The sequence below is a fragment of the Ornithorhynchus anatinus genome, chromosome 6 (assembly GCF_004115215.2).
Source record: "Ornithorhynchus anatinus isolate Pmale09 chromosome 6, mOrnAna1.pri.v4, whole genome shotgun sequence".
Classification (NCBI taxonomy): Eukaryota; Metazoa; Chordata; class Mammalia; order Monotremata; family Ornithorhynchidae; genus Ornithorhynchus; species Ornithorhynchus anatinus.
Window position 1 is genome coordinate 38,691,666 of NC_041733.1, and position 27,306 is coordinate 38,718,971.

At 42.5% G+C, this 27,306-nt stretch overlaps 1 long non-coding RNA gene across 2 annotated transcripts in view; it reads right to left on the reverse strand.

Annotated features, from left to right (window-relative positions):
* Positions 1 to 27,306, reverse strand: part of LOC120638432 — a 206,634-nt gene that overhangs the window by 34,472 nt on the left and 144,856 nt on the right. For both annotated transcript variants that reach the window (XR_005660087.1, XR_005660088.1), the window contains exon 2: positions 9,337 to 9,396. This is a non-coding gene — a long non-coding RNA (uncharacterized LOC120638432). The remainder of the gene's footprint in view (positions 1 to 9,336; positions 9,397 to 27,306) is intronic.

The following is a 27,306-nucleotide window of genomic DNA, read 5'->3' on the forward strand; positions in this document are numbered from 1 at the left end:
GCCCCCTCCTACTTAACCTCACTGCTCTCCTAATACAACCCAGCCCACACACTTCGGTCTTCTAATGCCAATCTAATCACTGTACCTCAATCTTGTCTATCTCACCCACATTCTGCCCCTGGCCTGGAATGCCCTCCCTCTCCGTATCCAAGAGACAATACTTTCCCCCTCCTAAATAGCCTTCTTGAAGGCACATCTCCTCCAAGAGGCCTTCCCTGACTAAGCCTTCATTTCCTCTTCTCCCACTTTCTGGTTCCCTTTACTTCACCCCTCCCTCAGCCCCACATCACTTACTTATGTACACATCCTTAATCCGTATATGCATTTGTATATATACATGTCTGCCTGCCTCTCTAAATTGTAAGCTCCATGTGGGCAAGGAATCTGTCTTCCAACTCTGTTAAATTGTTATATTCTACTCCAAGCACGTCATATAGCCTTCTGCACACAGTAAGTATTCAATAAATATGAGTGATATCTGCCTTCCACAATAATGCTCACTCTCCCTATGAAATTTGACTGTTTCAATGAAAACAAATCAATTGATATGGACAGAGAGCTTACTGTGTACAGAGCACTATAATAAGTGTTTATCAAAATACTTCAAAATGCCAATAAGAAATTTTCTGTCTTTGGCGGGTAGGAGGGTTAGTATTTTTCAAAGAGATGTCTAAAAAGATTCAGTACAAAAGGGAATGTTTTCTGTTCCAGGGTCCAAACATTGGAGGAAGCAGAGATGGGCGTACAGCTTCCTACATTAATCACAGAACTGAAATCAGGCTTCCTTGATTGTAGCAAATTCATTTACCATGTGACACTTTAAACCACTCATTTTCATGCCATCCAATTGATTTTAAAAAGCAAGTCTGTTGCTCCCACCACCAAACCCTGGTCCACAATCACCCTCAAGCTTGGAACTATCTCCCTCCCTTTTTTTAAAATTCATTCATTCACTCAGTCGCATTTATTGATCACTGTGTGTAGAGCACCGTACTTAGCGCTTGGAAACTACAATTCGGCAACAGAACCCAACTCTCTCTGACAGAACCCTACTCTCTCACTTTCAAAACCCTCCCAAAAACATATCTCCTCCAAGAGGCCTTTCTAGACTGAGCCCGTCATTCCCCCTCTGTGCTCTTCTCACTGCATTGACTATAAACTTGGCTATGTACCCTTTGGACACTTTGGTACTCACTCCAATCCCTCAATACTTAGATTTATACTCTACTACTTTCCCTATCCCTAATATCCCTAATCAACTCTAATGTCTGTCTTCCCTGCAAACGGTAAGCTTCTTTGGGGCAGGGATTACATCTCCCAGACTCTGTTTTACTATACTTCCCTAAATGTTTGCAACAGTGCTTGACATGCAGTAATAATAATTATAATTTTGGTATTTGCTAAGCATATACTATGTATTAAGCACTGTTCTAAGCATTCAGTAAGTACCACTGACTGATTTTGAAGCAGCAGTGGTTCAATATAAGAGGATTTAATAATAATAAAGTTGGTATTTGTTAAGCGCTTACTATGTGCAGAGCACTGTTCTAAGGGCTGGGGTAGATACAGGGTAATCAGGTTGTCCCACGTGAGGCTCACAGTTAATCCCTGTTTTAAAGATGAGGTAACTGAGGCATAGAGAAGTTAAGTGACTTGCCCACAGTCACACAGCTGACAAGTGGCAGAGCCAGGAGTCAAACCCATGACCCCTAACACCGAAGCCCAGGCTCTTTCCACTGAGCCACGCTGCTTCTCAGGCCTACAGATTTCTGTAGGCCTGAGAGCTTCTACCACTTACAAAAGGAAGGGCAATCATTCAGTGGAATTTCTTGAGGGCTTATGGTGGTCAGAACACTGTACTAAGAGCTTGGAAAAGTATAATACAGTAGATCTCTACTGAAGAAAAGGGTGTTATTGGCTTGAAGGTTTTGGTGATCTGGAGAAAAGCTATGCTATTCTGTTTAGGATTTCTGTGTATGGCAAATGCTTATCCAACTAAACCCTATGTTGCTCATTAAACTCTCCCCTCTGTCCACCTCTGTGAAGGGGGAGGTGACAGAGGAAAATGGAGATTTATGTGTCTTTCCCATGAACAATTGAGATTTTAAGCTCTCAGATCTACAAGGTGGCCCATCCATCAATCAATAATATTTAGTTCAGAAAACTGAACTAAGGACTTAGGAGAGAGCAATATGTAAAGAAGAACAATCCCCTCCCTTAAGAAGTCCATACCCTAATAGGAGAGAGAGACGCAAAACTAGTTACAGATAGGTGGAAAAACATAACTGATGAGATGGCTACATGGGAAGTGATTAAACAGAATGGTAAAAAAAAATATGTGCAGAATGGTAAAAAAAAATGTGCTGAAGAACTATGGATGTTTTGGCTTCAGAGCTCTCCATCACCTTGCCCCCTCCTCCCTCACCTCCCTTCTCTCCTGTTACAGCCCAGCCTGTACACTCTGCTCCTCCTCCTCTGCCACTAATTTCTTCACTGTGCCTCGTTCCTGCCTGTCCCACCATTGACCCCGGTCCACGTCCTATTTCTGACCCAGAATGTTCTCTCACATCCGACAAACTAGCTCTCTTCCCCTCTTCAAAGTCCTGAGAGTTCACCTCCTCCAGGAGGCCTTCCCAGACTAAGCCCTCCCCATTGCCCCTACTACCTCCCTATTGCCCCTACTACCTCCCTCTGCTCTACCTTCTTCCCCTCCCCAAAGCACTTGTATATATTTGTACATATTTATTGCTCTTTTTATTTTAATAATGATGTGCATTTGTCTATGGTTCTATTTATCTATTTTGATGGTAGTGACGCCTAAAAACAAACAGACAACTTGTTTGTTTTGCTGTCTGTCTCCCCCTTCTAGATTGTGAGCCCATTGTTGGGTAGGGATTGTCTCTATCTGTTGCCAAATTGTACTTCCCAAGCACTTAATACAGTACTCTGCACACAGTAAGCACTCAATAAATATGATTGAATAAATGAATGAGTGCTGAGGTGGCTAGGATTTGGAGAATTAAATTACCAACCACTCATTCTCCCAGTCAATCTGGGAAACTCTGAACAGAGGTCAAAGATGGTAGAGAGCTTTGATTTTGTTGGGGATGGTGTGTGTGCTCGTTGCTTTGAAAAACCAAAACCAAATGTCCCCACAAAGCCAAGAGACTTCCTTAGCTAGCATTATCTACCACTCGGAAAAAATGGCATCCACTCTCTGGGTGGCGAACTGCCACAGGCCCAGTGGAATTTTAAAGCCCATGTGCCATGCTTGGATACCAATCCTTTCAAATCTAGAACCTGATATGATTTAAAGGTGGTAACGTGGGGGGGGAGGGGAGAGAAAGAGAGAGAAGAGGAAAAAAGGGAGACAAAGACAAAGAGGGAGAACATTACCACAGAGAAGTTTATGGGCCCCATGTCAGACAAGGAGTGTGTCTAATCTCATTATCTTGTATCTTCCCTGGCCCTTAGTGGTTAACAAATACCACAGTCATTATTACAGTGCTCTTTCTTATGGATTTTTTTAATAGAAGCATGTTTTCCCTCAGCTCTTCGTTCTGGCGATAGCAGTTTTAGATCTTTAGGGAAGAACTAGGCCACACTGAGAAGGAGCGAGGCCTAGTGGAAAGAGCAAGGGCCCGTGAGTCAGAGAATTTGGATTCTAATCCTGATTCTGCCACTTGTCTGTGTGACCTTGGGCAAGTCATTCAACTTCTCTGTGCCTTGGTTTCCTCATCCATAAAATAGGAAGACAGTGAGCACTATGTGGGAAGACAGTGAGCCCTAGGTGGGACAGAGACTGTGTACAATCTTTTATCTTCCCCAGTACTTAGTTCAGTCCCTTCCACACAGTAAGTGCTTAACAAATACCATCAGAGACAGGGACTGACAAATGTGAATAGCTTATATCTACCCCAATGCTTGCCCCTTAATAATTGCCTAATCAATTAATCAATTATTACTACTGTCATAAGCATCTAAAATTAATGATCAACAAGTTTTCCATAGAATTTAAAATTAGGGTCAAGCTTTTCTTATGGTATTTGTTAAGTGTTTACTATATGTCAAGCTCTGGGGTAGATACAAGCTAATCAAGTAGGACATAGTCCTTGCCCACGCGGGGCTCATAGTCTTCATCCCCCTTTTACAGATGAGGTAACTGAGACACAGAGAAGCAAGTGGCTTGCCTAAGGTCACACAGCAGACACAGTGGCTGGCCCCACAGGGAAACCCAGGTCCTTCTGACTCCCAGGCCCGAGCTCTATCCTCTAGGCAACACTGCTTCTCTGAGCTTATATGTGGTTGTATCAAGTGAATCCACATTACTTCCAATTTAGGCCAATTAATCAAATCTAAAATTTGCAGACAATAATCAGGGTTTCTATCAGGGAGGTAGGACTCACTTTTAATCAGAGGGCTCCCCAGAGGTGAGAAGTATTCTTAGAAGATGCCGTAATCAGTCAAATCAGCTTCCTCTCCTACCTTTGCCCAAGACTCTTAAAATTCCTGGCAGCCCCAAACATTCTAAATCTCACAATAAAATGAATATGTAATCTCAGAGCATCATTAGGGCTGAGAAATGATCGCACTCAGATGGCTCTCTCAGGAGGCCATGGAAATCCTTTGTACTTTTTCCGTATTATTTTACCACATTTTATTTTTATGTGTTTGACATTTTTCTTTTTTCAGGATTATGGTCCACACATGTTTCATTGATTGTGTATGGTTTCAAGTGACAGCTGCATAATGATTGACAGAGTAAAGTTGTTGAAAATTTCAGGCTCTTCACCTGCTTCCGCAAACATACTACTCTGGATCCTGCAAAACATTTCATTGAATTTCTTGGAATGCCATTTTCAAATGCTTATAAACTGCGGACATTTGTCCCTAACGAAGGGCATATTTCTTGGGAAAAATTGTCAGTGGGAAAAAATAAACTGGGAGAAAAAGCATTTTAGGGATGAGTGCCTAGAAATATCCCCTCTCACATCAGTGCTCTACTTCTTTGAATATGGGTTCAGCCAAGGGGATAATACCCTCAAATATCCAGATCACAGTAAAAAATGGAGCAAGTAGCAGAAGTTGGATCAGGAAGGACTGAGGTCTGAAGAACAAAGCATCAAATTCCTTCTACACTCTAAGCTCCCTGTGGGCAGGGGATATGTCTACCAACTCTGTTGTATTGTACTTTCCCATCAACCAATTCTTCATATTAACTGACTGCAGAGCACTCTACTAACAACTTGGGAGAGTACAATATAACAGAATTGGTAGACACATTCCTGCCCACAGTGAGCTTACCATCTAAAAAGGGGCTCATTTTCCCTGGCTGACTATAGGGAGAAAAAAAAATCAGAAGAACAATGTGGATATATCGAAATTACCCCAGGTTTAACATTGATTTACTTCTTTAATCTGATTCAGAAAACTTTGGTAGATGACATTTTCCTCATCATTTCAATTTATAGAAGGGAAAAGATTTATGCTCCCACCAACATAAAATAGCCATATTCCTAGGAAGCAGAAAAATCACTTGAGTCCTATCAATTATATGCAGCTCTCTGTGGATTTCTCTGCAGCAGAGTTGCTACATTAAGCAGCTCTACGCCAACATCATTCCATTCATGCTTGCAGACGACTACAATGACGCTTACTTCTCCTCCCCCCCTTTTTTTTTTTTACTCTGCTGTGTTGCTATGCCTGGGTATGTGTGTTTATTTAACCTGAAGTTAGCTACACAAAAGGGAGAAAAGGAAGCTTCTAATTTCGGTTTCTGGTTATCATTTGTATCACGTGTCTCTGTACGTGTTTTTTTGTCTCCCATTCCTTATTCCTGGAGGTAGCATTCATTACCCATCCTACTGCAATACAGATAATGCTCTCTCTCACCCTAAAAACATGGATCAATTGCCTTTTTCCAAGGCACAGTATGTAAAAACTTAAGTTTTACATCTACATCTTCAAGTCACTGATTATTCAATATGCTACACTGCGGAGCACACGGAGACGCTACCTAAAACTCAATGCGACAGGCATGCATTATCTCTCTGAAAGGCTCTTCTTTCCTGATTTGAGCCACCCAAGTCGGGCAGCTACCGTCTGTTGTGGAAGCGAATCCCTCACCAAAAATGGAGAGAATCTGGTTTTCCCAAATGCACTTGAAAAGCTTTGAAAGATCAAATAAAATTACAAGACCAAGCTGGACTAGGGCTGCTGTTTCGACAGTCGTCTTTCTCCTTTGCCTGCAGTTCTCTAATAACACTCCCTTGGGATCTTTCCTGGCTCCAATCTCTAACTATGTGAACTGTTTTTCCTGGGCAAGGAAGTGAGGGGGGAGAGGTGGGAGTGGTAGGAGAGGAGAGGGTGGTAGGAGTGGTTAGCAATGCCAAGCCCATACACGCACAAGCCAAGTTGGGACTGGGACATTTTTCCAGCAGCTACATCTGCGGCTCTGACCATCAACCCTCAGTAGCTGCCGTAAAACTGTCTCTAACACTGGGAAGGTGGCCAGCTCCCACAGCTCTCCATCTCTGGCCACACATCAAGGTTTTCTGAGCTTCCCTCTGTTGCGGTTGGCTCCCGCGACTTCCCGCTGATAAGGGAGGGCATATTAAACTCACTAGAAATTCTGTTCCACTAATGAAGCTCTCGAGCCCAGAAATCAGAAGACCCTCACTCAACTGGGCCAGATGTAATAAAAGTGTAGCTCAAATGAATGAAAAACTAAAATATCCCAATATCGACTTTGCTCTATCTCTTTAAATTGACCTGCTGGTCCGCGTGCTAGATGAAAATATTCTGATTATTCGCCCCGTTGAGTCAGTGTATGTGTAATCTCCAACCCACTGATTAGCTGAGATTTCAGCTAATTCAGATTAGCGGCTGTCCGAATCAAAAGCTTCCTTCTTTTTATCAAAAACTGTCCGCTCCATGCATTACGGGCAGAAGAAGGGATAAATATGGCATTGAAACTTTCCTGAATTCTGTCTTGCAGGTGGGAGGGTCATGTAAGCTGACCCTATAATAAGAGTGGGGGAAGGAAAGAGACCTAACACTGGGCAAGAGAAGGATAAGAGCATTTTGGGAGAAACCAACACCAATTTAGAAGGAAATACCCTTTGATCCGTGACCTTTGGGCATGTGATAATCACCCTACACTCAACTCCACAGTACTTTGGCACATTTCTTTGAATTCTATAAGGAATTATTTATATTAATATCTGTCTCCCCCTCTAGCCTGTAAGCTTGTTAAGAGCAGGGAACATATCTACTAATTCTCTTGTACTATATTCTCCAAAGAATTCACTACTGTGTTCTGCACCTAGTAGGCAATCAGTAAACACCATCAATTGGTGACAAGGTTAAAATCAAGTTCCCACTGCCAAAAAAGGAGACAAGAATATCTATAGTAATGTTCACTGATGAACAGCCATAAAAACCCCTAGGAAGCCTTTTCCCAAAAGCAAAAGCCCATTTTCAGGACCAGATAGCACCCAGGTCCAAGAGGAGAATAGAGGAACACATTTGCCAAAGAGAATTATCATGAGATGGCAAACTCTGACCTGCTGAGCCCTCCTGAATAATTAAAGAGAAGCAATAACAAAAGGATTTGGTACCAGGGATATGAGCTTAGCCAGCCTAGGAAACTAGAGGAAAGAGTACATGGAAGTTGAAATATGACAATTTTATGTTTCTGGCAGAGCCGGATTCTCCTCTGGGGATTTTGTGATGAAGACAAGGAGGAGGAAATGAAGTTCATCCAGCTTGGTTCACATGCCAATTCTAGGCAGGCGCAGAATAACAACAGTAATAATTGAGGTATTTGTTAAGAGCTTACTACGTGCCAGGCACTGGAGTAAGTGCTAGGGTAGATACAAGCCTAACATTTTGGACACAGACCCTGTTCCACGAGTAGCTCACGATCTCAATCCCCATTTTACAGATGAGGTAACTGAGGGCCAGAGAATTGAAGTGACTTGCTCAAGGTCACACAGCGGTGGAGTCGGAATTAGAACCCATGACCTTCTGACTCCTGGGACTGTGCTCCATCCACTACACCATAAAGTCCCTGGGATGGTGAGGGGGGCGGAGGGTGGGAGAGGCCTGAACCGCTTTCAGGACCCACCAAGGGTAGGGCTATGAGACTCTGAAGGGAGATTTCCCCCAACTTGTGACCTACCCCTTACACATGCATAATTTCTAAGCAAAACCCCCATTCAATCAGTCAGTCATATTTATTGGCCTTCCCCCTCTAAGACTGTAAATTCACTGCGGTCAGAGAACATGTCTATCAACTGTGTTATGCTGTACTCTCTCAAATTCTTAGCACAGTGCTCCACAAACAGTAAGCACTAAATATGATTGCTTGATTGAGTACTTACCACTTGGCAAGGACTGTGCGAAGCCCTTGGGACAGTACAATATAACAGGGTTGGTAGACACTTTCCCTGCCCACAACGAATTTGAAGCCTAAAGGGGGAGACAGATATTAATGAAAATAAATGTGTGACTGAGGGAGGGGTGGGGTGAATAAAGGATGTAAATCCAAGCGCAAGGGTAATGTAGAAGAGAGCGGGAAAAGAGGAAATGAGGATTTGGAAAATTATTCACATCTTAACCTAGTCATCCATTTGATTTTAGAAAAGTGAGTAGACCTAAGTCCAGACAGTTGCTTTATAATGGTTGGGAAGAGGATTGACATACTACTATTATACTACTAGTATACTACTGGTATTCACTGTCAAATTAGCAGCTCAGTTCTGGGAGTTAAGATATTTCTCCTTCTGTTACAAGTTAGAAGGCTTTTGGCCTCCTTTCCCCCATCCTTCTTTGTCCCTCTTTCTCAAGACCCATATTCTATTTCCAGATGAGTCAGATTTGGCTCTGGAGCCAGAAATTGCAGGCCCAAGCTTTCTTTAGTGATCCCTTAGGGAGAATGCTGACAGGTGGCCCCCATCTTGGGTAAGGAAAAAATCTCTGAGGGACTGGAATCCTGGACTTGAATGTAGGGTGAGAGCCTCTTTGAAAGTGATTCTTGGGGTCTTCCTCTAGGCAGGGAAAGGCACAAAGGAGGATCCAATTCCTGTCATCTCTCCTAGATTAGGAGTCTTAAGTGGGACAGGGAAAGTGTCCGATCTGATTAACTAGTATCTACCCCAGCACTTAGAACAGTGCCTGGCACATAATAAACGCTTGACAAATACCACCATCATCATTATTATTATTATTACTAAGGGAACCTCAATTGGTCAGAGCAGGTCTGCATCAATAAGGTCTTACAATATTTTTAACTTATTCAACAAATCAATTTTAAAACTTCACTGGAAGACTTACGTTTCCTGAATATTTCAGGCTCTCAGAATAGGCAGGATGTGCTTCTGTCTCCTCTATGTTCTGTGTAGAGAGAGGAAAAGACAAAGAGGAGAGTGAGATATATTCTGGTAGTAACATTTTTCCTTAAACATGTTTTGAGACCAGAAAAAATAAGAATGCAGATAGGTATTTTGGGTTTTTTACCAAAAAACAAAATGCTCATTTGAAAATTAGTTCATGGTATAGAATGAACTTTCAAGCATGATTTGCTTTGGCATAGCTTTGATGTTTCTAACCTCAATCAGGTATCTTAATGGAATGATTTCAGAGAAATAAAACAGTGAACGTAAATTTAGAGATTGAGTTGGCTCAGCATTAGCTTGTAAAGTCTGTCAGGGAGGAGACGATGTCCCAAAGTGCTTAAAATATTCTTTTTAAAACGGTATTTGTTCAAGTGCTTAATATGTGCCAGGCACTATACTAAGCACTGGGGTAGTTAGAGGTTAATCAGGTGGGACACAGTCCCCATCCCAGATGGGGCTAACAGGCTTAACCCCATTTTACAGATGAGAAAACTAAGAGAAGTTAAGAGAATTGCCCAAGGCCCCACAGCAGACCAAATGGCAGAGCGGGGATTAGAACCCAGATCTTTCAAGATCCACTAGGTCACTCTGTTTCCCCTAATGCACTGCACACAGTAGAGGCTTGATCAATACCATGAAATCCACAAGCACTGAAATTAACTCAAGCATTTCGGCCTTTAACAATTGTTAAAAGTTCTGTCATAAACTTGTCAGCTAGAATACCTTGGGGTCAAAATGAAAGATTTTAATATACCTGAGGGTAGGGATAAGCGTCTACCAACACTACTGTATCCATTTATTTATTCAATTGTATTTATTAATTGCTTACTGTGTGCAGAGCACTGTACTAAGCGCTGGGAAAGTACAATAAAACAATAAACAGTGACATTCCCTGCCCACAACAAGCTCACAATCCACAGAAGGGGAGACTTCATGTCTTAGCACAGGGCTCTCCTCAAAGTGAGCACTCAATATGTACTATGGATTGATTACCTAACAGAAAGAAACAAAAATAATGGAAAGAGCGATCCTGTATTATCATAGGAGGAAGGTGGGAGGGTTGCAAAGTCCATAAATAGTACGTATTGAGTGTTTACTCTGGGCAAAATATTCAGTCATAGTTACTGAGCACTTACTATGTGCAGAACACTGTACTAAGCACTTGGTAGAGTACAATATCGCAATCAACAGATACATTCCCTGCCCACTGTACAACTTGGGAGAGTGAAATAGTTGATGCCATCCTATCCTCAAGAGGTTTACAACATAGAAAAACCAACAAACACTAAAATGAATTACAGATAAAGGGAAGCCACAGAGTTTAAAGCAAGTACTTTGGGGAGGAGGTGGATCGACTACTTAAGGGTTTAGACGGCGAAGACTTAAATGTGTAAGCGACCAAGAGGGGAAAAGTGGGGTGGGGAAATGAGAGATTGGTCAGGGAAGTCATCCTGGAGGAGATGTAATTCTAGTAGGGCTTTGAAGAGGGGGTGGTAGGTTGAATGTTAAGGGCAAATACCAGCCTGGAAGGAGAATGTGAGCAGGAAGTCAATGGATGAGAGCAAGGCCTAGTGCAAAGTTTGGCATTAGAGGAACAAAACGTGGGCCGGGCTGAAGTGGAAGAGGAGCAAGGACATGCAGAGAGAGATAACCCTCTCAGTGCCTTAAAACCAATGGTCAGGAGTTTCTGCTTATGCGGTTGTGCCATTTGCCTGTGAATTCTCTATCGCAACCTTTTATAGCATGCAGTTTTCCAGGTACTGAGTTGCAAAATGTTTCCTTTAGTCAAAATCAACATTGCGGCTTAGCTATTCTATGTACATCAATCATGGCTGTATAATGAGATGGGAAAAAGATTTACAATTTTCAAAAATAGATAAAAAAACTATTCAAACAGAGAAAAACTGCTTCTGTTCTAGACCTCTTTTTGTGTTTAGGAACCCCTACTATGGAGAGCAATATATTATCATAATTATATTAAAACGCTATGTGTAAAATTCAACTCTAGATGCTGGGATACATTCAAGGTAATCAGGATGGGCATAATCCCTGTCCCACATAGGGTCACAGTCTAAAACTCTGCCATGGTTTCATTTTTTTCTTTTTAATAACAATACCATCTAAGGTTGTATACAATCCATTTGCTCACATTGCTTTTTTGAACTGTTGTTTTCTGACTGAGGACCAAGAGAAACACAATATCATTTTAAGATCATTGTGGGCAGGGGGTGTGTCTATTGTACTGTACTTTCCCAAGCACTTAGTACAGTGTTCTGCACCTGGTAATTGTTTAGTAAATATGATCGATTGATTAAAGCCAAGGCAAGGACAAATTCTGTCTCAAGGAAAGAAGGAATCTTCCTAGAGACATTCACTAGACCCTACCCCCACACTCGTGTGATATTATTCAATCATTCCAGCATGGCTCAGTGGAAAAAGCCTGGGCTTGGAAGTCAGAGGTCATGGGTTCAAATCCCAGCTCTGCCGCTTGCCAGCTGTGAGACTTTGGGCAGGTCACTTCACTTCTCTGAGCCTCAGTTCCTTCATCTGTAAAATGGGGATTAAAACTGGGAGCCCCACACGGGACAACCTGATCACTCTGTATCTCCCCCAGCGCTTAGAACAGTGCTCTGCACATAGTAAGCGCTTAAATACCAACATTATAATAATTATCATTCATTCATTCGATCATCTTTATTGAGCACTTACTGTGTGCAGAGCACTGTACTAAGTGCTTGGAAAGCACAATTCAGCAACAAAGAGAGACAATCCCTGCCCACATCAGGCTCAAAGTCTAGAAGGGGGGAAACAGACATCAAATTACAAGGAAGGTCACTAAAACTTTTTGAAAAGACAGTTTCAAGTTTCCTGAGTAGTAACACCTTAATGGTTAAGAGAGTTTGGATACCTGCTAGATTGAGATTGGGTTCTTAAAAGGCAAATTGGTGTGGTGCTAGCAAATATACAGTGGCACAGAATGTGGTTTATGATTCTCAATGTATGAATAATATCTGACTGCATACCGTGTGCTGAGCACTGTACTAAATGTTTGGGAAAGTACAATAAAATAGTGTCAGCAGGCACATTCCCTGCTCTCAGGGACCTAACAAATGTGTGGCTTCTCAGTCTTTTCTCTCCCTCTATTCCTCCTAAGGAAGCATTTTTAGTCTCTTCTCTCCAAACAGAGAGATGTTCAGAGAAGAGAAACAGCTTTGAGATCTTATGCTAAAGACAGTCTTTCTACTTAAAATCTCTTGCTCCATTTCTCATTATTTTTTTTCTGCCAAGGAGGACTATCACCTATTTCTGGAACAACCCCTTTTTGCTTCATTCCACTTTTTCCCTCAAGTGCTCCGTTTGTAGCTGGCCAACTGGTAGTTTCTGGATTATCTCTCCCTCTGCCCTGCTACACCAAATAGCCACTTTGAAAACAGTGGGTGACTCGTGATTTCACACCCAGAACAAATAGGCTTCTCTTCTCAGACACCGGTTCTGCCTGGCAGGAATCAGGTGGCCCAGAAGCAAGATTGGCATGAAATTAAAATGTGTTTGGAAAATGAGTGTAGAGCATTAGAGTTCAAAATACAGCATCAGAAATGTGTCACATTCAAATAATGTTTCCAGATATTGCCCTTAGAGGAGTTTAATCTTCTCTCTCGGACAGGAAATGCTTATTTTATACTTCATATTATGTTCATCATTCAACATGTGGTGTATATGTGCTGCTACTTATAAGACTATGCTTCCTTCCCTTTTTATATAGTCTACTGATCCTGGCTTAAAATTTAGAAAAATAATCTCCTACAAGTACTAAGAAAATTACTGCAATAAATTGTTTTTCTTCTACAGTAAAATTTATTGTGAGTCTGAGAATAAAGGACGTTAATTTGGGTAGAGGAAAAAAAGAAACTCAACGGGGTATTTCTTGCAGTAAAATGGAGATTTCTAAGCTAATTAATTTCCTAACAGAACAACCATTTGACATTGGTGCTTGTATTTTTATTTCTGCACCTCTCTACAGTTATGCACACTGTCTCTTCTTGGGCTAAACTCAACCTTAACTTTTCAAACGTTTCAGTGTTCATTACTAATACTGCCTAATCTTTCATTACCATTACTGCTGAGTATTTATTGGACACCCATAAAATTCAAAATCCTCATGTAATTTTGCTTCTTTTCCTTTTTTTTGCCCACGTCTTATCTGCTTGGTTAATACTCAAACTCAGAAATACTGAATACTGGGATAAAGGTCAATTTTTACCCAGATGAAATGTGAACATTTGCAATTCCTGCTCCAAACATATTTAAGCAAGAGGAAACCAGCTCAGATAAGGCCATTACCCATCAATTTTCTCTTTACGTCAGCCAGTCCAGCTCTTCGTCGCATTTTAAAATGAATCAAATTACTCATTTCTAATAATACAGACAGAATAAAGGCCAAAACTATATGCATCTCTTTATTCCTAATTTTAGTAGGTGCTAACAGAGCTCTCTAATGCCTGGGATCTCAGCAGGCCAATACTACAACTTATCTAATTTGTCTATATATCTAAATCTCTCTCTCTTTCTATATAAATATGTGTGTGTGTATGCTTGTATATATATATATATATATATATATATATATATAATACATATATAAGTATATATATACACACAGATACGATATACATGTGTGTACATATACACACATATACACACAAACATTATATATATATATATATATATATATATAATATATATATATATGTACGTATATCTGTGGTATATGTTAAGTGCTTACTATGTGCCAAGCTCTGTTCTATGCACTGGGGTAAATACAAGGTAATGAGACTGGACACAGTCCCTGTCCCACACGGGGCTCACAGTCTTAATCCCCATTTTCCAGATGAAATGAGGCCCAGAGAAGTGAAGGGACTTGCCCAAGGTCAAACAGGACACATGTGGCAGAATTGGGATTAGAACCCGCGCCCTCTGACTCCCAGGCCCATGTTCTTTCCGCTAGAGCAAAGTGGCCCATGCGTGGCTCAGTGGAGTCTGGGCTTGGGAGTCAGAGGTCATGGGTTCGAATCCCGGCTCTGCCACTTGTGAGCTGTGTGAATGTGAGCAAAGTCACTTCACTTCTCTGTGCCTCAGTTACCTCATCTGTAAAATGGGGATGAAGACTGTGAGCCTCACGTGGGCCAACTGATTACCCTGCATCTCCCCCAGTGCTTAGAACAGTGCTCTGCACATAGTAAGTGCTTAACAAATACCAACATTATTATTATTATATAGTTATATCTATATGTATAACTTGGGATATAGATATCTATATCCCATGGACACGTTTTCAAAGACTATATAAAGCTTTCCATTTTCCTCTAGATCATAGCTCATTGTGGGCAATGTTTATTTTTGTTGCAACTGTTTACTGTTGCATTGTACTCTCCCAAACGCTTAGTGCAGTGTTCTGAACACGGTAAGCACGCAGTAAGTACGATCGACTGAATTAATGAATCTAGACTTCGAGCTTGCTTTGGGCAGGGAACGTGTCTACCAACTGTTATACTGCACTCTCCCAAGCATTTAGTATAGTGCTCTGCTCATAGTAAGCTCTCAATGAATACGATTGACTGATTCCTAGTGAAGGTTGTAGGTTGGGTTGGGTTACGAGAGGAACAGGTACCCGTATTCCTCAACCAGGAAAAGCCGACTCCTAGATTTAACCACATTGGCCCTTCCATTACTGAGAGTTCCTCTGTCCCCTCCCTGACCTTAGAGAGCTTGTCTCCTACACTGTCTGCCTCACACAGGGGCCAGATCTCCGAGGTAAATACTTGAGTACACCATGGGCTGGGAACTTGTCAAGTGCTAAATCACCTATCATAGGATCAGTCGCTCAATCAGTGGTTTGGCTTACTGGAGAGAACATGGGCTTGGGATTCAACAGTGCTCTGCACACAGTAAGCGCTCACTAAATACGATTGAATGAACGAATGAATAATAAGGATCTGGGTTCTAAACCTGGCTTTGCCACAGGTCTGCTGTGTGACCTTGGCCAAGTCACTTAACTTCTGTGGGCTTCTGTTACCTCACCTGTAAAATAGGGATTAAGAGTGTGAGCCCCATGTGGGACAGGGACTGTGTCCAACCTATTTAACTTACACCTACCCCAGTTCTTAGAACAGTGCTTGGCACATAGTAAGTGCTTAACAGGTACCATTCTTTTTACAATATAACAGAGTTGAGAGAAATGTTCCCTGCCCACAGTGAGTTATGGCCTACACTGCCAAGATCTCAGAATCAATCACCTTGTCTGGGATCAGGAAATGATTAATGGCAAGAGGCTGCTGTAATGCATAGGCCTATGGAAGGCAGGTCACCTTAGGAAACATATATGTGTTTGTGTATAAACATACATATGTGCATAGTACATATGTGTGTGTAGTATATATGTGTGTATATATATGCACACACACATGCATACATATGAGCACACATATACGTAAGTATACTCACACACAAACATACACATATGGCATCTCCAGGTGTTAGGAACATATATCAGGCTTTAAAGAAGAAGAACTGTGGCTGCGACAAGCTCTTTTGTCCTTTCAAAGATGTTGCCAGTGGGATGTAAAAAGCCTCCCTGGCATCAGCAGGATGTCCAGAAGAGAACATCATATCTCTCTTCTACCTCTCAGAACTGTCCTAGATTCATCAGAAAAATATCGAGCCATTCCACTTGAAGGGAATGAACAAGGCTCTCCTAAATCAAGCCTGTGCCCACAGGCAAAGTGTCTACAGATTCCTATGGGTAGGTGTTCGCCTCCAGGTAAGTTATGGAAAACTACTCAAAAATGGGGCAGATTCTGCAGCAGCCGGTATTAACCTACGGGAACAGCATTAGGTTTCCAATCTCCTTCTGGGAATCATCATTCCATTTGACTTTTTCGAGGTTCCAGGTATCAAGAGTAAGACAATTCTGCTCAGAATAGAACCACAATCCCTAAAAAAAAATTTTAAATGCTCTGATCCTCAGAAGCTACTATCTTCAGAAAAAAAACCTCAAAAAAACTAAACAAGTGAGTCTCCAGATCATAGTAGCAATAAAATTTAATATATTTTGCACAGAGTGAAGTCAATTAAAGATATTTTGCATATTAAGAAAAGGCATTATGCTTGTGGCAACCCAGTAAAATGCAACAATTCTGGGCTTGGATATTTTACCAGTCCTGCAGTGGTATTTATGGAGCACTTACTGTGCGGATAGTACTTTACTAAGAGCTTGGGGGAGTAATAGTACCACTAATTGGGGTATTTGTTAAGCACCTACTATGTTTCAGGGACTGCACTAAGCACTGGGATAGACATAAGCTAATTGCGTTGGACACAGTCCCTGTCCCACATAGGGCTCAGAGTCTTAATCCCCATTTTACAGGTGAGGTAACTGAGGCCCAGAGAAGTGAAGTGACTTGCCAAAGGACAAGTGGCAGAGCTGGGATTAGAACCCGTGACCTTCTGACTCTCAGGCCCGTGCTCTTTCACTTTGCCATGCGGTGAGCGTACAATACAACAGAGTTTATAGACACGATCCCTGCTCATAAGCAGCAGAAGCCTCGAAGAGGGTGACAGACATGAATATAAATAAATAATACGTACAGAAGTGTTTTGGGGTTGATTGATGGATACATAATAGCGGCATTTCTTAAGCACTTACAATCATTACCTCACCAATTACTATGATAAACATCTCACCCCTAGGTTTTTGTTCGTTTTTTGGTTTTGGTTTTTTTTGGTTTTGATTCTGAATTGCTTCCTCTTCCAAGAGGAAACTCCCGGCTTGTCCTGTCTTCCACCCCCACGTTGGGAAAGAGATAAAAACACCCACGGCACGAGGCCTCGACAAAAGCCCCAGGAAGATTGGCAGCTGCTCTGGTAGCAGTGTGCCCTGAGCCCTGAAGAGCCTTTAACTCTGCTGCTGCAGTCACAACATCCTACCGATTTTGTTTTTGTGTATTTTTCTGGGTTGTGTTTTACTGTTTCAGCATTTCCAGTCTCTGCTCCCTGCATATACTTATTTATGCATAGTAACGTCTGTTTCCCCCTCTAGACCGCGACCTCGTGGGCAGGGAACGTGTCTGGTTGTTGTTCAGTACTGAGGCCTCAATAAACATGATTGAATGAATGGCTCAGTGGAAAGAGCCCGAGCTTGGGAGTCAGAGGTCATGGGTTCGAATCCCAGCTGCGCCACTTGTCAGCTGTGTGACTGTGGGCAAGTCACTTAACTTCTCTGGGCCCAAGCTCCCTCATCTGTAAAATGGGGATTAACTGTGAGCCTCACGTGGGACAACTTGATTACCCTGTATCTACCTCAGAGCTTTGAACAGTGCTCTGCACATAGTAAGGGCTTAACAAATACCAGCATTATTAATATCCTCTTAGACTGAGATCCGCCCCCCCCTCCTGCCACAGCAAGGGACAGGGACCGTGTCTGATTCCCACCTGTGTATCCTCTCCCTGTGTTTAGTGCAATGCTCTGCATCCAGTAAGCTCTTAATAAATACCATTACTATCACTTCTATTACTTGAAGTCTTTCTTGTGTTCACCAGACGGTGGCAAACCCTAATCTTCGTCAATGAGAGAAGATAGTAGATAAAAGGAGAATGACAATGCTTTCATCTTATTAGAGTGAACACAAAAGCAAGAGCAATATCGTCTTTTCCGAGCAAACTGTGTTTCATCTTTTCAGCTATGTCTGTCTCCAGTCCCTGCTCCTCGTAAATACTCTCAGATTGGGTCTACCCCCTCCGCACAGGGACAGGGACAGAGCAGTACAGAGCTTTGCACCCAGTAAGCACTTAATAAATGCTTTTATTAATACTAGTAGAAGTCTTCCTTATGCTTCCCAAACCCCTGCAAACTCTAATCTAGGTCAATGGGAGAAGACAATAGATAAAAGGAGAAGGACCAAGTTTTCATCGTATTAGCCTTGTCTTATGCTGTCGTGTCATTTCCGACCCATAACGACACCACCGGACACGTCTCCCAGAACGCCCCGCTCTCCATCTGCAATTGTTCTGGTGGTGGATCCATAGAGTTTTCTTGGTAAAAATCCAGAAGTGGTTTACCATTGCCTCCTTCCGCGCAGTCAACTTGAGTCTCTTCCCTCGACTCTCTCCCGTGCCGCAGCTACCCAGCATGGGTGAGTTTTGACTTGTAGTAGATGGCCTTCCACTCGCTAGCCACTGCCCAAGCAATGAATGGAACGGGTAGGCCTCTGCTTGACTCTCCCGGCCATAGCCATTGATGGTGGATAGTTGTGTTAGAAAAAGTAGGTTATAGGGCAATGTCTAAGTAATACATACAGTGGGTGATGGTGATACTTATATTGAAACTTGCAAAATTAGGGGAAACCCAGCTTGATGGTGGATATTTGTATTAGAAAAAGTTATCGGGCAATGTCTAATACACACTGTGGGAGACGGTGATACTTATATTGAAACTTGAAAAATTGGGGGAAAATCCAGCTTGTTTTCCTTCCCTTTAAATCACTCAAATGCATCTAGCAATTTTGAGAGTACAATAAAGTAGACATAATTTCTATCGTCCAGGAGCTTACAATCTACCATGTGCAGAGTGCTGTAGTACGTTCTTGGGAGAATACAATAAAGTTAGTAGACCTGATCCCTGCTGTCCACTCGCTCTTACAATCCACTGCGTGCAGAGCACTTAACTAAGCACATGGGGGAGAATAACAGAGTAGACACAACGCCTGCTTTCCAGGAACTTTCAGTTTATTGTGTGCAAAACACTCTGAGTGCCTGGGAGAGTACAATAAGTAGACATCTCTGCCCTTAAGGAGCTTACTGCACTATCTATTGTGTGCAGAGCACTTAACTATATGTGTATATATGTACCTATCTATAATTCTATTAATTTATATTAAAGCCTGTTTTAGTTCTGATGTGTACATATCTCTAATTCAAGGTATATCGATGTTATTGATACCTGTTTACTTGTTTTTGCTGTCTCCCCCTTTTAGACTGAGAGCCCATTGTGGGCAGAGAGAGTCTCTCTCTGTTGCTGAATTGTACTTTCAAGTGCTTGGTACAGTGCTTTGCACACAGTAAGTGCTCAGTAAATACGATTGAATGAATGAATGAATGAATGAACTAAGCTCTTTGGGGAGTATAAGAAAGCAGACCACCTCTGTTTTCAAGGAACTTAGAGTCTACTGTCTGCAAATCACTTAGCTAAGCATTTTGGTGGAGGGAGGTACAGTAGAGTAGACATTACACCTGCCTTCAAAGAACGTGGAGTGTACTATGTGGGTCCAGTGCCCTGCACCCAGTAGACAGTAAACTCACTGAGGAGAGGGTTCATGCCTAGTAGAAAAGGGAGATGTTATCCCTGGCCTCAAGGAGACCACAGTCTTGCCTTTTGGTGACCATTCAAATAAAGAATAAGGTGAATGTTAACCATAGGTGAATGCTAATGATGGGGGTTTTTACCAGACTGTCACGCCGTAAGCACCAGAATGCCATGGAATGTTATCTGAGCGGTTTCTGAGCTCGTGTCATCCCAGATGCACCAAGTGGAATTTTCAAGCCAAAAGCAAAAGGGGGCAAACAGCTGAGGACAATGCCAGTTCGAGGACACAGTGCCCCAGATTTGCCTGGAATTATTCCAGATTTTAAATAATGTCAATGTGGCACATGATTATGAATATGTTAATGTGTTCCTTCAACATCTATTAAATATGCGAACCAATAGGGCTATAACTTTGCAAGGAAAAAGCATGGCTAAGTAAAGCCTACAGATACACATGTAAACACTGATAAAACCGTTGCTATCGGTGGTATCATCTTCAAGCCAAAAGGACAAATACAGTTAATAGAAATGTGCCCTTATAAACAGCCTGGTTATCCCAAATCCTACACTCCTGTGCTTTTAAACCATATTATTCCAGAACCAAGATGGCAATGGGTTTGGATGAATGCCCTCAAATCTGAGGCTTCAGTACCTTAATTTTAGTTAGTAAAGCCCACCCCAAAAGCCACCATTAAATCACCAGTCGTATTTGAACCCTTCCATGTACTAAGTCCTTGGAAGAGTAAAATCTAACAGAATTGGCAGATGCATTCCCTGCCCACAATGATCTTACCGTCTAGAGGGGGAGAAAAAATACATATTTACCTTGAATATCAAAATTCCCTTGAGTCAACCCCACCACTCATCCTTTCTGCCATGCCCATGAGGTTTCAATCTGTGTTTCAATCAGTGGTATTTACTGAACACTTACTCTGTGCAGAGTACCATCCTAAGTGTTTGGGGGAATAAAATTTAATGGAGTTGGAAGACGTGTTTCCTGCTCACAAATTTACCGTCTAGAATTTATATTTACATGTAAACTCAAGGTAGACCCATAGTATGGAGACGAATACATATATCCAGGCCAACACACACACACACACACGTGCTTACCCACATGCTCCAGAATTCATACACAGATCTACACCGCACACTTTCACATCTTCAATCTGGCAAATGCACCACTAAACAATAAAGCCACGCCTTTTAACTTTGCCCTCTAAGCACATAGCATTCTTTAGCTTGTTCTGAGCTGAATTTAAAATGGCTAGGGCATCTGTGAAAAGTAGCAAGGGTTGCTAAAAGCAGAACAGGATACTTTGCTTGACTTTAAAGACAAATTATTTTCCAATCAGGAGGCCAGTTACTCCTTGAATTTCCAATTACCCACACAGTGGCACCTAACTCAGTTCAGACAATAGAAAGTGAACTATAATCACTTAGGTCATGAGTCACGCTTTGTTTTCCAGGGTTAAAAATCAGGGCCAGAATCTTTAATGGGTATCACACAAACAAGGCACACTAGGGGAGGTGAATCTCGGCCGCCTTTTAATTTGGACTCAATTAAATAACCCCCACTTCTTTACTATAAAGAGGAAATTGATGAGTTCATCTCCCCTCGGAGGCAAGGAGAGACGGAAACGGGAAGCTTTCAGTTAAATGTAACTTCTTGATAGTCGAGACTGCTAAACAGTAGAAACGACAGTCAAGGGTTTGATGTTGTTAACCTCTTTAAAAGCATTCAAGGAGAAGATATCCTTCGGTCTCAATTAGGCGGGTGGCAAAGGGCCACGAGTTTCGTGTTCAGTTGGAGATCCGAAAACCTGCATTAGACCAACTACCCGGCTTTGAGAGGTTCCATCAGTGAAGAAGCAGGAAAGACCAGTGGAAAGAGTACGGGCCTGGGGGTCAGAGAACCTGGGCTCTAATCCCAGCTCTGCCACTTGTCTGCTGTGTAAACTTGTGCAATTCATTCATTCATTTCGTTCATTCAGTCATATTTTTTGAGCACTTACTGTGTGCAGAGCACTGTCCTAAGCACTTGGCAAGTACAGTTCGACAACAGGTAGAGACCTCTCTACCCAGCAACGGGCTCACAGTCTAGAAGGGGGAGACAGACAACAAAACAAAACAAGTAGACAGGCATCAATACCATCAAAATTGATTTCACTTCTCTGTGCCTCAATAGAAGAAGCATGGAGTAGTGGCTAGAGAAAGGACCTATGAGTCAGAGGTTCTAATCCCAGCTTCCCCCCGTCTGCTGTGTGACCTTGGGCAAGTCGCTTCATTTATCTGACCCTCAGTTCCCTCATCTGTAAAATGGGGATTGAGACCCTGAGCCCCACGAGAGACAGGGACCGTTTCTCACCCGATTTGCTTGAATCCACCCCAGCGCTAGTACAGTGCGTGGTATATAGTGAACACTCAATAAATATCATAATTATTATTATTCCCAGTCTGTAAAATGGGGATTGATACTCTGGTGGGATATGGACTGTAGCCAATCTGATTAGCTTGGATCTAGCCCAGCGCTTAGTACACTAACTAGCACCAAAATAAGGGCTTCAGAAGTACCATAAAAACTCTACTCTTCCAAGCACTTGGCATAGTGCTTGGCACATAGTAAGTGTTCCAGAAATACTGTTAACTGATTGATCGGAGGTTCCACCCGTCTCGGGAAGCCGAAGGGATCTCTCTTTAGTGGGAATATTTTAGAGGCTGGCGTTCTGCAGCCAGCATCCATTCCACTCTTTAAACAGCTCTCCACTACACACGGATAGTCCCACACAGTGACTAGGGTCAGCTGTGCCTGTGAGCCCACATGCTGTGGAATGACCAACAGGATCACAAACGGCGAGGCCCTGGAAGGCTATCGTCTCATCAAGCCCGAGAACTCATAATCCAAACAGTTCTCCCTGTAGTCCTTCGGTCAGTCGTATTGACTGATCCCTTACTGGGTGCAGAGCATTGTACTAAGCTCTTGGGAGAGTACAATGTAACAAAATAACCTACAGTACAACAATATAAACTGTAAGCTTGTTGTGGGCCGGGAACGTGTCTACCAACTATATTGTTTTCTATTCCCCTGCCTTCTTAACACAGTGCCCTGCACACAGAAGCACTCAATAGGTACCATTAAGTGAAAAGAGAGTTTTGCTGGGCGGAGGACAAAATGATACATAATTATGGTATTTGTTAAGTGCTTACTATGTGCCAAGTACTGTAATCAACAATAGGGTAAACACAGGATAAGGAAAAGTGAGAGTTGTACCAACCAACACTAATTATTGTGGTAATAGTGGCACCGTCAATCAAGGGTATTTGGTGAGCAACTGCTATGAGCAGAGTCCTGATCAAGCGTTTGGGAGAGTACCCCAGAAGCCAAAGCCCTCAAGGAGTTTACAATCTAATGAGTAAAACAGTCAGACATAAATGTCTTGGGGTAATAAAAATGATACCATGATTATTATTATTTTTGATAATAATACTTATGGTATTTGTTAAGCACTTACTATATGTGCCAGGCACTGTACTAAGCACTGGAGTGGATACAAGCAAATCAGGTTGGAATTCAAACCAATGACTCTGTCACTCCCAGGCCCATGCCTCATCTACTGCTACCATGCTGCTTCCATGTCTCTATCCACTACACCATGTCTTATAAATGGAACGTTTGGAAAAGGGAAGACTGTAAGCTTCCCGTGGGCAGGGAACCTGTCTACCAACTCCATTAAATCGTACTCTCCCAACCCCATAGTACAGTGCTCTAAACACAGTAAAAACTCAATAAATACCATTGTTTGACTGATTTCTATGACGGAGCTTGCAGAGAGTAAGCACCCAATACATATGAATGATTAATTGTTCATTAGCTCAGGTTTTGTGGTTTCTTTTTAAATGGTATTTCTCAAATAGAGAAGCAGTGTGGCGCAGTGGAAAGGGCACGGGCTTTGGAGTCAGGGCTCATGAGTTCGAATCCCAGCTCTGCCACTTGTCAGCTGTGTGACTATGGGCAAGTCACTTAACTTCTCTGTGCCTCAGTTCCCTCATCTGTAAAATGGGGATTAAGACTGTGAGCCCCACGTGGGACAACCTGATTCCCCTGGATCTCCCCCAGCGCTTAGAACAGTGCTCTGCACATAGTAAGCGCTTAACAAATACCAACATTATTAAATGCTTACTATGTGCCAGGACTGTACTAAGCTCTGTGAAAGATACAAGCTAGTCAGGTCAAACCCAGTCCACGTCCCACATGGGGTTCATAGTCTTAATCCCCATTTTACAGATGAGGTCACTGAGGTACACAGGAGTTAAATGACTTGCCAAGGTCATACAGCAGACAAGTGACAGAGCAGGGTTTAGAACCCAGGTTCTTCTGACTTTCAGGCCGGTGATCTACCCACTAAGTCATGCTGCTTCTTAGTAGTTAACTGAGGATGAATAAGTGTGTGCCAATTAGAAACCAGTGTCCACACTCTGAAACTGAAGATCTGCTCACAGAAAAAAAACTAATCTGGAAGAGTGGCAGAATGTACTGAGAGGAAAACAGTGCAGAGGACAGAGCCATAATAATAATGATGATGGCATTTGTGAGGCGCTTACTACATGCCAGGCACTGTACTAAGCGCTGGGGTGGAAACAAGCAAATCAAGTTGGACACAGTCCATGTCCCATGTGGGGCTCACAGTCTTAATCCCCATTTTATAGATGAGGCAACTGAGGCACTGAGAAGTGAAGTGACTTGGCCAAGGTCACACAGCAGACAAGTGGCCATCTAGAGCACAGTATAATTGCTGGGCTCTCTCAATCAATTGTCTGTATGGAGCATAGGGCAATCAATTGTATTTATTGAGCACTTACTAGGCACGAAACACTGTACTAAGCGGTTGGGCAAGTACAACATACACGCCCACAACAAATCTATTGGATAGAGCACTGTATTAAACCCTTGGGTGAGCGCAATAGAACATATTAGGTGGTCCCCAATTCCTGTTAGACCCCAATTCCAGTCCACGAGGAGCTTACAGACAAGAGGAGAAGATGGACACAAATACTTTACAGGTGGATATGTGCAAAAAGCTATGGGGATGTGGTAAATATCAGGTGCTTAAGGGGTTTCGGTCAAAGTGCAAAGGAGACCCAGAACAGAAGGTGAATGGGAGCAGGTAGGGGGGAGTGAGGGCATAGATAAGGGGGGTCTTTTAGAGGAGAGGTGATTTGAGTAGGCCTTTGATGATGGATATGAAGAGGGAGGGCATTCCAGACCAGAGGCAGGACTTGGGCGAGAGGTCGGCGGCGAGACAGACAAGGTCGAGGTACACGGAGTAGGTTGGCATTAGAGGAGCCAAGTGTACGAGGCGAGGTCTAGTAGGAGGGCAGTGAGGTGAGGTAGGAGGGGAGGCCTGATTAGATCCAAAGGCTGACAGGCAGGTTACCTAGGCCTGTCACAGTCTTCACCATCCACTTGGACCAGCTACTTTCAGGATTCTCCACCACCAGTCTGTGTGCTGCAACTATGAAGGAGTCAGCCTACAGGAAGGGCTTAAATACATCCCACGACTGGTAGTTACAAGGATTTTGACCAATCATTTGCTAGGATGAAATAAACTGATGCATAATAATAGTCAATCATATTTACTGAGTATTTACTGTGTGCAGAGCACTGTGAACACGTGGAAGAGTATAATATGAAAATAAACAGACATATTCCCGGCCCACATTGAGCTTAATAGTAGACAAGCAGCATGGCCCAGTGGAAAGAGCACAGGTTTGGGAGTCGGAGCAAATGGGTTCCAATCTCAGTTCTGCCAACTGGTTGCTGCGTGAACCTGTGTGAACCAGTTAATTTCTCTGGGCCTCAGTTTCCTCAACTGTAAAATGGGGAGTTGATACCTGTTCTCCCTCCTTCTTAGACTGTGAGGCCTTTGGGAGGGCTGATGATCTTGTATCTACCCCAGGGCATAGTACCGTGCTGGGCACTTGGCAAGAGCTTTACAAATGCCACAATTATTATTACTGAGTTCACTGCAGGATCAGGTTGCTGATCAAGGGTACTGTCAAGGGTTGAATTGTTTTTACCAAGTTCCTTTCAACACAAAAAAAGGTTTCACTCTTGACTGTGAACTGGTGACAGTGAAGACACATGGACCTCAAATCAACCAGTGGTGTTTATTGAGTGCTTACTACGTGCAGAGCCCTTTACTAAGTTATAGGGAGAGTACAATACAACAGAATTACCAGATATGTTCCCTGCCCATAACATACCTACAGTCTAGAGACCACTAGAATCTTAACTGTTTAAAAAGAGAGAAGTAAACAAATCCATGCAACCAAGGCTACCTCTCCATCTCTCTTTGACCCCAAAATTTCTGCAACAGGAACAGCTGGCCTAGTCAAAAGAACAGCAGCCTGCTTCTAATACTCACTCTGTTGTGTGACTTTGGGCAATTTTCACTTCTCTGTGCCTCAGTTTCTCATCTATAAAGTGAAGATTTAATACTCATTCTCCTTCCAACTTGGACTCTAAGCCCCATGTGGGACAGGGACTGATTGCCTCAGTCCAGTCTGATTGCCGCGTATCTATCCCAGCAGTTAGTATAGTGCTTGATCTATACTACATGCTTGATCTATACTACGTGCTTAACAAATGTAATAATGATAATCATCAACCATGCCCATATTGATAAGTGCTAATAGGTATAAATACATAAATCTAAGGGTGACTGTTGGAATGAACTGGGGTGTTGGGAATGCGTTGGGAAGACTTCCTGGAGGCAGTGGTTTATTGGAACTTTGAAGAACCGGAGAGCTATGGAATGGCAGATATGAAAGCGAAGGGAGTCCCAGACAAGGGAAAAACCATAAGCAGGAGGCAGGGGAGTTGAGAGCCAGATGATCATTATTATTACTAATAATAACACAGTTAAGTACTATGTGCCAAGTACTGTACTAAGCACTGAGGCAGATAACAGATAATCAAGTTGGACATACACTCTGTGCTCCACAAAGGGCCCACAGTCTAAGCACTGACTCCCCATTTTTTATATGGTGAAACTGAGGCACAGAGAAGATATGTGCCCAAGGTGACAGAGAGATCAAGTGGCCGAAAGGCCAGAAGATCAGCTTGGGAGTAGAAAAAGATCTGAGCAGGGGCCCAGTGAGGAGAGAAAACCAACTTGTGAAATGAAGAAAGCTGGCAGAGGGTGGAATAGTTTCTGCTCTGTGTGGAGGAGAATGGGTAGGTGACAGAAGACTTTGAGTTGTGGAGATAGATGCGTAGAACCATGAATTATGAAGACGACCTAATGAGCTACATGTATAAACTGAAGCAAGAAAGAACTCTGCTATACTTTACTCTCCTAAGCATTCAATACACTGCTCTGCACACAGCAAGCACTCAATAAATATGACTGTTTGAGCATGGAAGACCAGATAGAGAGGGAGAGCCCGACATTAATATACATAAATAAATGAATTACAGATTTATACTTAAGTGTTGAGGGGTTGAGAGGAAGGATTACTAAAAGGAACATGTCAGGGTGAAAAAGAAAA